General features: G+C 47.3%; 1 long non-coding RNA gene across 1 annotated transcript; it reads right to left on the bottom strand.

Annotated features, from left to right (window-relative positions):
• Positions 1–12,087: 12,087 nt before the first annotated feature.
• On the bottom strand, positions 12,088–13,375 carry LOC125162460 (uncharacterized). The gene is made up of 2 exons (XR_007151046.1): positions 12,870–13,375; positions 12,088–12,382 (listed from the first exon to the last, which is right to left on the bottom strand). It is a non-coding gene; the product is annotated as an uncharacterized LOC125162460 (long non-coding RNA).
• Positions 13,376–16,122: the final 2,747 nt, after the last annotated feature.

The raw sequence follows: 16,122 nt of genomic DNA, 5'->3' as shown, positions 1-16,122 counted from the left end.
GAACCCCGTCTGCCATCTGCCCGCTTGCCTCTGGGCCTCAGCGTTCTCTCTGTGTAAAGTAGGTTTCCTTAGATCAATGACCCCTGAGCTGAATGATTGCGGGGTATTGATTCCCAGACGTGGGCATTGTGGCCTTAATAATTACAGCATTCTGTGACCCAATTATTTAGGGAAGCAAGGTGCTAAGCAGATTACAAAGACTTTTAAATTATCATCATGGGACTCCTTGGTGCCTTTAAAGTGCCCGTACATGCGGCGTGACCTTCAAGATGGTGCGTGGGAGACAGCATTACCCAAATTTATTTGAAAGACTTTGGAAGTGTTTTACTCTATCATCTGTGAAGCTCCTTGAGGCCTGAAATTCTATGATTTTAATACCTGGGCCATGGACAATGGCTGGTTCAGCAACAAAAGTTTTCTGGTTACGACTCAGGTTGTTAAGGCAAAACTTTTTTACGTTTTCTCTCTCGAGACATATGCGATTATTCTGTTCTATCCCCTCTTTTAAGCTGGATAGACACTTGAGTTGTATCACTTGCTCCCGTGGATTGTAAAGGGTTGAACCTGACTTTAGAATCAAGGGTAAATTCGAGGTGTCTGGGTGGCTCAGTCAGTTAAGCGTCAACTCTCGATTTCAGCTCAGGTCATGATCTTGCGGTTCGTGAGTTCAAGCCCCGCATCGGGCTTTGAGCTGACAGTGCAGAGCCCGCTTGGGATCCTCTCTCCACCCCTCCTCTGCTTGCACACTTTCTCTCAAAATAAACTTTTAAAAACCTTTTTAAAAAGAAGGGGAGAGTATTCCGAGTAGCTGTGAAGATGATTACGAGCCATCCCCAACGGTCACACAGATTAAGAAATATCTAGATGTCAAGGGTCAGAATAATTCGCCCTCAGAACAGGACAGTGTGACAACAAGCATCTCTCATTTTAGCTTTTCCTTTAACATGTTTTTAACGTTCATTTATTTTTGAGAGACGGAGTGCGAGCGGGGGAGGGGCAGAGAACGAGGGAGACGCAGAATCCGAAGCAGGTTCCACAGAGCTCCACATGGGGCTCGAACTCACAGACCAAAGTCTGTGAGCCAAAGTCAACGTTTAACTGACCGAGCCACCCTGGCACCCCTAGCTTTTCCTTTTAATAGTGCCTTTATTCATAAAATTTTTTAACATTTATTTATCTTCGAGAGAGAGAGAGAGAGAGAGAGAGAGAGCACAAGCGAGGGAGGGGCAGAGCGAGGGGGAGACAGAGCATCCGAAGCAGGCTCTGTGCAGACGGCAGCGAGCCCGACGTGGGGCTTGAACTCACGAACCGTGAGATCATAACCTGAGACAAAGTTGGACGCTCGATGGACTGAGCCACCCAGGCGCCCCTATTTATCATATTCTTAAATGGCAGAACTACTAAGCACAAAAATCATGATCGCTACTGATTACTAAGTGCCTACCACGTGCTCAGCACCGTACCGCCTACTTACATTAGGCAACAGTTCTGTCTTCTAATAACAACTCCTAGTACTTCCTGCCTTTTTACAGGTGAGGCGGAATAGAGGCAGAATAACTAAGTCAATCCGCCAACGTCGCACATCTTCTTAAGGGGACAGTGCAAATTCTGAGTTCGCCAGTTCCCAGCCGTGCGCCGCCCCCCCCCACCGCAAGTGGCGTATCTGCTTTAAGCTCTATTGGTTCCTCAGCAACATTAGAATAATAATAGTATCTAAATAATAGGGTGATTGTGACGATGGCTTGGAAGTACGTTTACTGAATGCAAGAAGCTCCTGACACACAGCCAACACTCTGTATATGTTAGCTATTATTTTTAAATCATCATTATTATTACTAGATCGACATACGTGTTATGAGGCTGTTATTCTGGGAGGCAGGTGCTTTTTATATAAGATGCAAAGACAATTGTGTGGACATGGGACAAAGGATAAAAGTTACGCTATGTTAAGTTGTAAGTGTATACGGCGTTCCCCCTCCCCCCCCCCCCATGTGTTAAAATTGTTCATTAAGAGTTTCACGCGGGCCAGGGGCGCCTGGGTGGCTCAGTCTGTTGAGTGTCCTCCTTCAGCTCTGGTCATGATCTCACGGTTCGTAAGTTTGAGGCCCGCTTGCTTTGGATCCTCTGTCCCCCTCTCTCTCTGCCCCACCCCCGCTTGCGCGCTCTCTCTCAAAAATAAATAAACATTAAAAAAAATTCTTGTGGGCTAAAAGCTTGGAATGAAATCATATTGACACGACAGCAATGGGAACGCTCTGAGAGTACTGGGGGGTGGGGGGGACCACAAAGGGCAGCAACCACTCTAGAAAGCAATGTGGCAAGATCTAATAAAGATGGGGATGGGGATGTTCTTCCCTGTGACCCAGAAATCCCATGCTCCCCTGGAGGAGCCCTCTCACATCGGCACAAGGAGACACAGATGGGAATGTCGGCACCGCGGAGATGGGAAATAATAAAACATGGAAACGAAGAAAAGGTCCATCCACAAGGTGACTGGTAAAGAAATTGGGATAAAGTCTTTCTGTGGAATATTATACTGAAGTTAAAATCAATGAATTGGGGGGCACCTGGGTGGCTCAGTCGGTTGGGCGTCCAACTTGGGCTCAGGTCATGATCTCACGGTTCGTGAGTTCGAGCCCCGCGTCAGGCTCTGTGCTGACGGCTTGTGGCCCCCTCTCTCTCTGCCCCTCCCCTGCTTGTGCTCTTTCTGTCTCTCAAAAATACATGTAAAAAAAATTTTTTTTTAAATCAATGGATTGGATCTCTAGGTATCAGCAAGGTAAGATCTCAAAAGCTTAATGGATAAAAAGCCAATTGCAGAAAGAGATGTGCTTCATGAAACCTGCAAACGACGTGACATATTTCTTATGAATATGTTCCTATATAGCCATCGTGTAAAACAAGTTGGAAATAACACCACATTCAGGAATTCCGGGTAGTAATTATTTCTGGCAAGAAGAGAAAGACTAGATTTGCTGAGAAGGAATCAGGGCAATTCACCTGGACCCTTTTCTCCTTGTGTTATAGTTCCAATATCTTTAATGCCTTCTGGTTTGATGTGCATTTTTCAGAATGGCGCTTTCTTACCGCTACAAACCTTCCGTAAAAAGGCTTCGGGTTTATGGGGTTCAGGGCCAAGCGTGAGGACTTGTTTCCTGCTGTGTTCTGATGCCAAGTTGTAAGTGCAAGCCGGGGTCGAGGTTGAGTTAATGATTTAGTACAGCTCCCACGTGGTGTGTGTGAGCTCCGGTGAGCTGCTCTGGGAGCCGCCCCCTGCACCCACCGAGGCCGGAGGGGGGAGAACAGAAGGTTGTCCCCACAGCATCTCCCTCTCTCAGCGTCTCTGCTGCGGGCCTCAACCAGTCAGCAGCGTGGCTCAGACCAACTGAGGGAGTTGGCTGTTTGTGGAGTTATTACTGACCTCCTGAGGGAGGGTTCAAAGAGGCCAAGGAGGCCTGACTTTCCGGTCAAAGTGTGACTTCACCCGGGGAAAGTGAGGTGGACAACGGAGGCAGATGAGGCATCGAGTTCTTGGATGAGATCAGTGTCAATGGGGACAAATCCAACCTGGTGACTCGGCGTGTGTGTGTGTGTGTGTGTGTGTGTGTGAATAAGTGAAGCATTCCATTAAAATAAACGTATTAAGTCTAACATAAATAACTTGCTGTATAAGAGCTTATAAATTCCCAACTCAACCCACCGTGAAATGTGAAATGTCTAACCATGAACTGACACATGGTGAAATGACTCCTCAGAGACAGGAGGGCTTTTGTATCCTTTGGAGAGCTGATATTCCAAGGAAGCCAGGTGGAAATACGAAAGAATTCTCTGTGGGTTGGTTTGCGGTAGGTTGGATTAAGAAAGAAAAAAAAAATTTTAGGGTGGGAAGAACACTGAAAACTGAGACCTACCCCTTATTAACAAGTCTTGAAGTGTATTCCGCAATATTGTTATCTACAGGCATGACGTTGTATGCCGTCTTTCACATAGATCACGGGTTCTTTATCCATTCATCCATTTGGGGCTTTCCAAAAATGTTTCAGCTTTTGACTTTGAAAATCTCAAGCCACAGAAACATTGGAAGAATTAGCACCATTAGTGCATTTTTTACCTTTCACCCAGATTCTTGACATTGTTAGCATTTTGCCCCTTCCTTCTTCCTTGCTTCTTCCCTTTTGCTTCTTCCTTCTCTTTATGATACATAATACATATCGTGTAACACGTACAATACATAATAATGTAGTATATACATACATTATTTTTCTGCTAAGTCATTTGAGAGCAAATTGTTGTGGTCATCATGCCCTCTTACTCCTAAAAACCTTGGCAAGTATCACCTAAGAGCAAAGGCATTCTCCACACAGGCATTTGCAATTAGCAAATTCTGAAAATTTGGTGTTGATGCAATGCCATTATCAGTCTGGTCCACATTCAAATCTCTGGAGTTATGTCCCACCCCCAAATGCCATTTATTTATTTATTTATTTATTTATTATTTTTTAATGTTTATTTTTGAGGGAGACACAGACAGAGCATGAGCGGGGGAGGGGCAGAGAGAGAGGGAGACACAGGATCGGAAGCGGGCTCCAGGCTCCCAGCCATCAGCACAGATCCCGATGCAGGGCTCGAACTCACAAACCGCGAGATCGTGACGTGAGCCGAAGTCGGACGCTTAACTGTCAGTTTGGGAGAGAGCCGGCCAGCTGTTCTGCAGAACCCGTGTCAGTTCGGGTCTGTTTTTCTGATTGCTTCTTCCTGATTAGATGCCGGTGGAGCGTTTTGACAGGAGCACTCCATGAGTGGTGCCGTGTGCATATCGCGGCACCAGATCAGGAAGCGTGTGGTATCAGTCTGCCCCTTGATCGGCGATATGGATTGTGATCGCTGGGTTAGGCGGGGCTCTGACATTTTTAAGATGCAATTCACTGGAAAAAGTTTATTGCCACGATGGCCCCCCCCCCCCCCCCCCACATCAAGGTTGCTGTAGCGCATGGCTGTCCTCAGGAGGGCCCTTCGTTAATCCTACAGAAGGGAGCTGAGTGTCTGGGAGCCTCTGCCTAGAACTTAAAAGGCCACCTCCTGCCCCCCCCCCCCGGGGTCCCCAGAGTCTAGTGTTAAAGGGACAGGCAGCAAACAAATGCTGTGAATAATAAGTCAGTTTAAATTGTGCTAAGTGCCGTGAAGGAAATAAAACTAGGAAATGGGACAGAGAGTAAGGCAGGGACAAAGTGACTGCAGATAAGAGTCCCTACCTTCCTGGAGTGCCCTTGGCAGTGAGGAAGACCAGGGATAAGCAAATGAACAAATTCATAGTGAGTCAGGTAGTGATAGTGTTATGAGGAGATACGAAGCTGGTAAGAGGAGAACGTGCTGGGGGGATCTATATGGGGGACAGAGAGGACCTTGTTCGGGCGGTGACATCTGATGGAGGCTGAAAAGAAGCGAGGCCGGTGCCCGGAGGCCCTGGGAGTGTGGGCCAGGCAACCAGACGGCGCATGCGCAGACGGGGAGGTTGGGGAGCCCTGCTGGGTGAGATGAAGGGAAAGCAGGAGGCCGTGTGGGTGCGGTGGGGGGTGCGGGTGGCAACCTCAGGAAATGGGAACAGAGGGGTGGCCGGCGTCAGAATGGGGAGGGTTTCTAGGCCATGGTAAGGATTCGGATTTTATCGTTAGTGCAGTGGAAAGCCATTGGGAGGCTGAGAGCAAGGAGCGACGTGATCCATGTTTTAAAAGTATCACTTTGGCGATTTTGTAGAGAACCCAATGAGGTGGGAGGGGCTGTGCCCAAGGGAAGCAGGGAGACCAGTACCCAGATGAAAGAAGTGTGCTCCCGGAGAACTATGAGCTCATTTTGTTGGCCTGTGTCTCCCGTGCCTAATGAGGGATGCTAGTGTTTGATGGATGGATGGATGGATGCATGCATGCATGCATGGACAGATGAATGGACAGACAGATGGACAATCGGATGGATGGATGGATGGATGGATGGATAAGTGGGTGGGTGGATAAGGGAGTGGGTGGGTGGAAGAAACAATACATTTGCTTCTATTAATTTCCAAGTAAGAAACTCATCAGATGGCTGGCAGATTTGCGCCATGTCGGTTTAGCTAAGGTGGGACATTTCTCCAAATTGGCTTTCCTGTGTATTTCCAGAAGGAGTTGTCCACGAGAGAAATCTGCATGGGATTCAGAAGAGGGAAATGAAGGAGAAGCCCTTTCTTCAGCTCTCTGAAGGACTCTTCTGCAGCCCTCCAAAGGTGTCGTTCATCTATCCGTTCAAGCTGTGGGCCTGGGGTGGTGTCTCCACCAGCCCCAATGGTCAGCCCCTTCTGGTCTTCGCGTCCTGGGCCGGGCAGGCGTGTAAGGCCATGGTGAAAAGAGTTCAGCTGCTCTTGTGGCTCACGTATATCATGGGGATCAGAGGCAAAGAGAAGAGACAAAGTTCTCGTGTACCTTGGAGGTTCTAGACTGTCTTTGGTCTCCCCAATTCCTGCCTATCTTCCCAACCACCAGTTCTGCTGACGTCAGGCCTGGTGCCAGAACCAGAATCAAGGGCCCTTGAGAATCCTTACTCAGCGCCCACAATTGCTTAAGGTTTAATAACATAATAAATCCCTTTTCTGTCCCACTCCTCATGGCTCTGCTTCCCTGAATCAACCCTAACATGATACAGACTGCTTTTGAGTATTTACCAACCTTGGGGCTTCTTGAACTTGCATGAGGTTTAGAGAAACATTCTTAATTTTTTAAGGTAAGTTTATAAATATAACTGATCAATCTCATTTATTCTGGAAACAACAGTGCTTATCCAAATATACAGAAAATCTTTCCAATCAATGAACATGGTGCTTTTTGGGCTTTCAAGAGAGCTGTTTTTTTTTTTAATTTTTTTAAAGTTTATTTATTTTTGACAGAGAGAGAGAGAGCGAGTGTGAGCTAAGGAGGGGGAGAGAGAGAAGGAGACACAGAATCCGAAGCAGGCTTCAGGCTCTGAGCTGTCAGCACAGAGCCCAGTGTGGGGCTTGAACTCACGAACCGTGAGATCATGACCTGGGCTGAAGTCAGACGCCCAACCGACTGAGCCACCCAGGCGCCCCGAGAGCTGTTTTTTAATTGTTTGTTTGCCTAAGAGGAATAGAAGAATGTGTCTCTGACTCAGTTTTGCAATATGTGAACCGAGTGACTCCGCGGTGAGTCGTGGAGGTGATCAAGTTCAGCTGGCAATCATTGGCAGGTCCCTAGTTTCTCTGTTTGGGAGCTGTGACCTTTAAGTGAGTTCCTGAGATTAAAGTTTAGTCCCAATTTCAGGCCGCATCTACAGGATCCTAATTTTGGGGATTTATGAGGGGAAGGGACATAGAGAAGGGAGAGAAATGTCCACATGAGATCTGGGCCACTGGGCCAGGGGGAGGAGGCCACTGGATCTTGTGCCAATTAAGGGCTTAACCTCTGTGGTCAGTCAGAACCAGATTTGAATCCCAATGACCCTGCATAATTGCTGTGTAACCAAAACCAATTTACAGTGTATCTTGGGGGCTCTGTATTCTGTTCTATAAGGTGGGGTGATAACCTCTTTCCAGTAGTGTTTGCAAAGATCAAATGGGACCGTACATGGGAGTACTCTGGATGGTGCCTGGCCCCCGGGGCAGCCAATGTGAGCATGTCTGACTTAGGTGGCTTGGGACAAGTTAGTGAACTTTCTTGTGCCTCAGTTTCCCCGTCTGTCAAATGGGGCCATTAACAGTGTCCACTTGATAAAGTTTTCACGAACATTCAATGAGTAAGAAGCAGTGTGGTCGGGATGGCAAACATTAGATTCAAATTCTGGTTCCAACGCTTGATTACTATGGGACCCTGGGAAAATTGCTGAACGTCTCTGAATCTGTTTCTGGTTCTCATAAACGAAGCATGGGAATAAAAGCACCCACTGCAGTGACCTGTGGTAAGGGTTCAAATGTCATCATGCGTGTAGAGTAGCAGCCTAGCACATAGTCGGTGCTCAGTAAATATAAGTTGTTATTATCGCTCCCCTGATGGCATGATTAGCCACGTTCAAAGGTCTGAGCTAAGTGCGTTTCGTACTGAGTTGGTTTTGGCTTTTATGACTGTTCCCATTCAAGAAGCCGTTAGAAGGTTGAGAGCAGGGGTCAAGGCTCTGTGCCTGTTCTTCTTTTCCCCTGGGAAGCGGAGCCCCGACCACTGTACCATACTGCCTCCAGTTATGTTTTTCAGAACGTATCTGGAGGAATGAGTGAGCTGAGCCACCCACGCCCCCTGGGACCATTGTTAGATGAACGGGTCCCCTCCAGAAGATACGGGTTGAAGTCAGCAGATGCTTTTGTTTGTCGCAGCCAGAGATGCGAGGATGCTTCGATGTCTCTGGCGTCCAAAAGGTAGAGGCCAGGGAGACTCCAGAACAGCTGTAATAATATCCTGATCCAAGATGTCAATAGTGTCGAGGATGAGAAGCCCCGAGTTAGCGAAGTGTCAGACAGTCGCCACCAAATGCTAACAGCAGAGAGAGAGAAAGAGAGAGAGAGAGAGAAGCTTTCTCTCTTGTCTCTTATAGGGCCAGTCATCCCACCATGGGGGCCTCACCTTCATGATCTCATCTAAAACCTAATCACTTCCGAGGGAGGCCTCATCTCCAAACACCCTCCAACTGGAGGGCTAGGCTTCAACTTAGGAATTTCGTGGGGGCAGCAGGGTGGACACAATCATTCAATCCGCAGTGCAAGGAATAAGAGTGAGCATTTCCTGTTCTAAGTGCTTTACATATATATGTGCTCATTCATTCCCCAAGCGAGTCTAAAGATTTTATCTCCACTTCACAGATGAGGAGGGCAAGTCAACTGTCGGAGGTCACATGACTTGTAGGTTGCAGAACCTGGCTTCAGACCCAGACAGTTTGGTTCCAGACTCTGTGTTCTTTTTTTTCTTCTTCTTCTTCTTCTCTTGTTTAAATGTTTTCTTTTATATTTGAGAGAGAGAGAGACAGAGCACAAGCAGGGGAGGGGCAGAGAGAGAGGGAGACACCGAATCCGAAGCAGGCTCCGGGCTCCAAGCTGTCAGCTCAGAGCCCGATGCGGGGCTCGAACCCACGAACCGCGAGATCATGACCTGAGCTGAAGTCGGACGCTCAACCTTAACAGACTGAGCCACCCAGGCGCTCCCAGACTCTGTGTTCTTGATCTCCATATGGAAAGTAGTCACCCTATAGCATCCACAGAAATTCAGAAAAACAGCTGTGGCTCTGCTGAACCAGGAGTCGCAAACTGACGTCTTTCAGCATGAATCCTGATTCATGCCAGCAGCAGGCAATTTTGCTCTCATGGCCACTTCTTCCAATTAAAAAAAAATATCATTGTATCTAATGACTACATTGCCATGAAGACAAACACAATCCAGGTTGGATTCATTATCATACGTTTATTAGTATATTTACCTCTCTTCTAATAAAAAAAAAAAGTTAAAACAGCTTTGTGGACCCCGAGTATCATGATCCCCAGGCATTGTGCCTATTGGAGAAGTCAGCTCTGGTGGCAGAGGGGTCTGGCAGTGTCATGAGAGATTTTGGAGCAATTGCTTATAAAAAGGACATGGTGGAAGGTAGAGCAGCCTGCAGAAGCACGTGCCTTCTCGGGGGACATCTGTTGCTCCGTTTCTTTTCTTTTTTTTAAGTTTATTTATATTTTGAGAGAGGGATGGAGTATGAGTGGGGGAGGAGCAGAGACAGAGGGGAAGAGAGAGAGAGAGAGAGAGAGAGAGAGAGAGGATCCCAAGAAGGCTCCACGCTATCAGCACAGAGCCCGACGGGGGGCTTGAACTCATGAACCACGAGACGATGACCTGACTCAAAATCAAGAGTCGGATGCTTAACCGACTGAGGCACCCAGGTGCCCCTTTAACTCCAGATTTTTTTTTAACTCAACTCACTGTTCCTACAAACACTACCCTAAAACAAAAACAAAACAGAAAAAAACTAGAAGAAAGAAAGAAAAAAGGAAAAGGAAGAAAAAAGAAAGAAACTATCATAATTTGGTTAAGTGGACTCTTGCATCAAAGACCTTGGCTGGCCCACTCACGGGGCGCGTACCTTGGACAGTGGACTCGATTTCTCCGTGCCCCTCTTTACCATCTGTGAAATGGGAACAATGCAAGCATACGCTTCTGCCTCAGGGGTGCGGGTATTTGATCTGATCTAGATTCGCATCCTGTTCTTGAAGGACAAAGGCATTTCAGATCCAAACAGGAACTTGTAGATCGGATTCCCATGCTGTCTGGAGCTGGAAAATTGGGGTTGGTGACCAAAGTGCTAGACTGGACCTCTGGCAGCCTGGAGAGCACAGACCCATCTCTGGCAAGGCAGCTGCTGTTCAGCCTGGCCGATTCTTGTCGTCTGGGGACGTCGGCCCACATTCGACATGCCTTCTATTTAAAGAGGGGCCATTAAAAAAATTTGTAAAAGGAGGAGGGTACCTGGGTGGCTCAGTCGGTTGAGCATCCGACTTTGGCTCAGGTCATGATCTCGCGGTTCGTGGGTTCGAGCCCCGCGTCGGGCTCTGTGCTGACAGCTCAGAGCCTGGAGCCTGCTTCGGATTCTGTGTCTCCCCCTCTCTGCCCCTTCCCTGCTTGCACAGTGTCTTTCTCTCTCTCAAAAATAAATAAACATTAAAAAAATTTTTTTAAGTGGCCAGATAACTGGATTTCTCATGTGAAATGTCTCTTTTTGTTTGTTTGTTTGTAAACAATGGATTACAATTTTTTTTTTTAATACAAAATGGGGCAAGTAAAACACATCTGCAAAGCTGGCCAGGGCTCAGTGTGTGTGTGTGTGTGTGTGTGTGTGTGTGTGTACATGCTCAAGCATACACATGTGCACATGTATGTGACTAGTTTCTGATCAGCTTTGTATAGAAAGTCAATGTCCAGTCGGCACCTGCCTAGCTTGTAAAGGTGCCCCTGTAGCATGTGTTCAAGAACCCCTGTGGTTTTAGGGGCTAGGTTGGAAGATTAATTTGGGGACACGGCTCACGTCAGCCAAAAGGCGAGTTTTCAGTCATATGAGTCTGACATGACTGCTGAAAGTGTCAATCTGGGAACCTGAAAATGTCGCCAGGAAGAAAAGGCAGAGCTGTGTGAAGGGTCAAGCGGCAGCCAGAGAAGACTGATTTTTTTTTTTTTTTTTTTTTAGGGGAAAGAACCAAAGAGAATGAAATAAGAGAAAAAGAAATCAGACATGCAAATCAGAGCTCTCTAGAAAATTTCTCAACCCAGAAATCACTAGGAACATAATGGTGAGTCTCTCTTCCCACCTTCTTCCATGAGAGTTTTCACGAGTGGAGGAAGGTACTCCTCTTACAGAATTTACAGCTGAACAGAACGAAATACTTAAAAAAAATTATTTTTTTTTTCATTTTGGAAGTAAATAAAATGGAGACTGGAGTGGATAATGGACTTGCCCGTGGCCCATAGCACATCCTAAAACCCCAAATGCATAGAGGGGAAGGCAAGAGATTTCGATGAGTCATATAGACCCAGAGGGAGGCAATAGGCAATGGAAACTGGGGTGCACCAGGGAGGGCCTGGCCTCCCCACAGGGCTCTGTGTTACCGACCGTGCCCAGCTGGTCCACAGCAGACAGTTCCCACTTTTGAAGAGAAGTGCAAATCCCAACTTTGAGGAGGAAATCTGACTTTTAAAAGTTGTCAACTAAGTCAAAGTTTAAAACACACCACCGAGGCCACACAAAGCATTGCTGAGGTCCACATTTGGCTCAAAACCTGCCAGTTTGTGACACAGGTTAGAGAATCTTCCGGAGCCCCGCTCGTTTTCCTCACAACATACGACCCACCGCACTTCCTGTCAAGTGTTTTTTGTTGTTGTTTTTTTCCCCTCCCAAGGAAGCATTGTTAACTTAAGTCAGGAACCCTCGTTTTGACCATTTCCTTAACTCTTCATTCTGAGGAAAGACCTCACAGGAAGACAACACTTCACTTCTGGTTCCTTCCTATCACTCGCCAGGTTGTGCTCGTTCAGCCAGAAGTTCGGGACCCGCAAGGAAAACTAAGGACTCAGGAGCCTTTTGGATTCTCACCTTAGCTCTATGTTTTATTAAAGAATCTCCTTTTTATAGTAAACTAGGGAGAGGATGTTCAGAGTCCGGGTTCATAAGGGACAGGGCTTTTTGATCAGCAGAGCCCAAAAATAGAACCGCAGAAATACAACTTGGTAAATCGTTAATGCCCAAGTGCTTTTCCTTCCCTGAACGAATGCAGCCATTGGAACGGCTTCCGGCTCCGACTCAGAACAAGACGCCGACCGGAAGGTTCATCTCATTTTTCACGAACTCTGGATTCTATTTCTGGATGCCTCTCGAGCATCTATAGGGCAATGAGAAGAAAAAACAGCAGCACAAACACCTGGCTTAGTTATAACCCTTTCTCCTGGATTTCCGTGCAAACCCAGAAAACGAGTCAGAGGCGAGTCGTAAACCCGAGCACTTTGGTTTCATTTAAGGCAAGGCAGCTTCCCCAGGAAAATAATTTTTCCTACTCAGTGAGCAAAGGTGTTTACTGGCTTATCAATCCAGTCACTAGACAGACGTCATCTTTCAAAGAAGGATGGAAAGGTTACTGTGCTTCTAACACTTGAGAATAGAAAACTGTCATAAAATGATCGAGGATAGGAATCTGAGTTTTGGCCTATTAAACTTGGGGTTACAAATTACACACACGCACACACACACACACGCGCGCGCGCATTTTCAAGATACAAGGTAGTGAGCAACTATGTAGCGTGACCAGTCACATCAGCTCATTTCGTGGCTCTGAGCTCCACTCTCTGTGTGGTTCTTGTCCCCGTGCTCACCTTCTATTTGCTTCTGTTACTCGTGCTCCTGTCGAGGCCCTCGAGCAGGACCGACGTGACAGCATTCACCACTTGAGCTCGCTTAGCGCATCACGTCAGGAGAGAAAAGCGGAGCATGCTGGGCAATGTTTATCTCACCAGCTGCGAGTGTGTTTGTGCCTAGAAGCGTCCATAGCGCTCATTGTAGATCTCCCCATGAAGCCTATATGTCTTCTCTGCGAGATGGCCTGCCGGGGAGACTGAAGACCGAAGGGAGGAAAACGGAGTTCCTGGACGGGTCCGAGGTGCTTGGCAGGTAGCTGTCGCTCACGAGCTTTTGCGCCAGCCACGCCTGCAGCACAGAGGAGAGCTTGCCAAATATCGTGGGATTTCAATCAAAATATCGCCCGGATGCTGCAGCGTTTCTCTGTTGGAGCCACCTGATTTTTCAGTTTCCCGCTCCGACCGGGTGCAGCCCAAGTGGGAACGAATGAGTCACTTTGCCTCCTCTCGTTTCAGAGAGGCAGTCCAGGCCAGGGGTTAGGGACACAAGGGCTCGACCCAGAGGGCCTGGGTCGGAGTTCTAGTTGTGCCCACTTTTATTGGGGTTTGTAAGACGGGGATGAGGAAGATGCAGCTGCCGACTCATAACTTGGTTGGGACGAGGAAATGAATACTTAGAACAATGCCCGGCCTCGAGTACAGATTCAGGAAATAGGAACCATACTGGTTCAGTCGGTTTGGAGCGCTAACAGATAGATCCTGCACCTCCGAGCCCCCAGCTGTGGACCCCATCCTGAAAATGCTCATGCATCCCTCACCCCCGATTTGGATGGCTCTTCAAGGGTCCACAGATCTCGACGCCCACCTCCTCACCCCCGGGTTCAGAGCCCCTGTCTAGAAAACACCTGAAAGAGGCCTGGAAAAGCATGTTTACATATGCAAACCCCTTTAGTCTTCGTCAGGATAGCTCAGTCTTTTCTGAATCGTGGCAACATAAATAGGTAAAGAGGTATTGTTAGAGGGAAGCTTTTTACTGGCACTTGGAAGTTTTATTTTTGTTTTTCAGGAAGGAAAGGAAAGAACAGGGTCTTTCAAGCCGCTGACTCATCATCGGGTTCCTTCACGGGAAGAGAGGGAGTAACCCAAGAGCATGTAGCCCTTCGGGGGCCTGCTCAGTGCAGCACTTAGGAAGCCAGCCTTTCGTCTCCTGAGTTTCTCTGCACTTTTTGTAGGAGCTCCTGACAGGGACTTTCTGAGTCAGTTCTGTGTCTAGACACATCAAAAGGCAAACTGCCTGTTTATCGGGCTCGCCAGATCCAGTGAGGAGACATAGCAGGGCCGGCCTCCCTCTGAATCACTCATCAGATGGAGGGAGCTGAGGTGAACAGGTTCATCGGGCAACATTCCTCGCCCTCACTGGGAAGGGCAGTCATGTTGTCTCTTGCCAGAGTCAGGCGAGAAGACGCTGTTGATTTTGTCTCCGTCTCTCGGTGCCAGGGCAGAACCCAAAGGGGCTTCTGAGGGTGCAGATGGGGTGAAGTCTTGAAGAGGAACGCGAGGGTCATTCAGCAGTGTGGGCGCCCCGTAAATTCCTGGGGTGCGAATTCAAGAGTGCCAGTGTGGTGACAGAAGGCCACTCGATTCAGACAATTAGAAGAAATATTCTCAAAATCTGACCAACAGCAAACAGAAGATGGGTTGTTCTTCGGAAGCCTAATCCCGAACTCAGGGAAAGCCTCCACCCCACTATTTTTCCCAAACTCCTTTTTCTCCTGTATCTGGATTGTTCTACCGCACCCCGTGTCAGATTTAACGTCAACCACACCCACACGAAGTCGTATTTGTATATATACCTGGATCCTCATGTATGTGTGGCCACATACACGCGAATCTGAGTAGCACCTGGTTGTCGCTATAGTTTTATGTTTTGTGCATGTTTAGTTAAATGTCGATTGCGTGAGGTTTCGATGCTTCTTGTTCATACCATTCTTTTCTTTTCATTTCAAGTCCCAACCCAGCCCCTGTGGAAGCCCAATCCTCTTTCAAACAGTTCTGACGTAGCTGAGATGAATGGCCTTTAGGGGAGCATAGGTTTTATGGCCTCATCAATAAATAATCATATTCCGGAGGCTCCTCTACGGCAATTCCCAAGACAATTCCCAAGGTTTTCAGTTTCTAGACTTGATTTTACTGACTTGATAAATCTAGGTGGTGCCATCCTGGGACTGGCTGATTGGACACGACGCTGTTGTTGACCTGCAAAGGGAGGGAATAATCCGCCCCCTGCTCCCAGCAAGGCAGGAGAAATGAAAAGGAGGTCCAGTGTGTGCACCGAGGTCCCTAAAGGGACATTTTGAACTGAGAGGGGTCTATGCCCTAAATAATATATGAATTTGAGCAAATCAAATGCTCTTATAAATGTCATCCTCAAAGGAAGACCAACATATCAGAGGGCGTCTATAGGAGGAGTTCTCAATGACCAAACACCCTCACCCATAATTGGAACCATGGTACCATTCAAGGCACTTATGGCTCCATGAACCACCCCCGATTCAGTAATGTCTGATTAAAGTGATCTCTACACCCAACAGGAGGCTCGAACTCACCACCCTGAGACCAAGAGTCGTAGGCACCACTGACAGAGCCAGCCACGCGCCCCAGGCGATGTTTGATTAAACGTCCTTCTCTCCCACCAGACTGGGAGCTTCATGGCGGCAGGAAATGTGTCTGTTTTTGCTTCCTGTGTTACGCCCACTGCACAGAGTACAATGGCGGGCACATAGTAAGTTCTCAAGACATTCTCTTATTTACTGCTTTTCCGGAGTAAGGCATTATGGCGAAGTCAATATGTGTGTGGCCAGGGTTTACGTTGACGACCTGCCGGGGTTTGAGGCCAGCTCTGTCCCTTATCTTTGGGTGGGTTACTTCTGCCTGTGCCTTGGTTTCCTCACCTGTAAAATGGAGAATAAAGAACAGAACCACTTCAAGAGGGGTTATACTTCCTTTTTCCTATATGCCAGTTTCTTGTTGACTTAATTCTTTTAATTATGTTTTAACACACTAGATCCAATATTTTTAGTGTCAAAATGTACTTACTGGTGATTTTGGTAATTTTCCTCTTCATATATAAGTAGTCCAGTGATTTGGACCATGGAAAAAGAGAATATGTGTACACAATTTTTAAAATTTTGCTGCTGTGTCAAGTTAAGCTTTAACTATTTGTGGCTTGCACATCTTCATGTGTAGAAACAGGTTCACAGTTTCTTTTTGC

Source organism: Prionailurus viverrinus, chromosome A3 (genome assembly GCF_022837055.1).
Source record: "Prionailurus viverrinus isolate Anna chromosome A3, UM_Priviv_1.0, whole genome shotgun sequence".
Lineage (NCBI taxonomy): Eukaryota > Metazoa > Chordata > Mammalia > Carnivora > Felidae > Prionailurus > Prionailurus viverrinus.
Note: the sequence above shows the minus strand (reverse complement) of the source record. Positions and strands in the feature narration are given on the sequence as shown.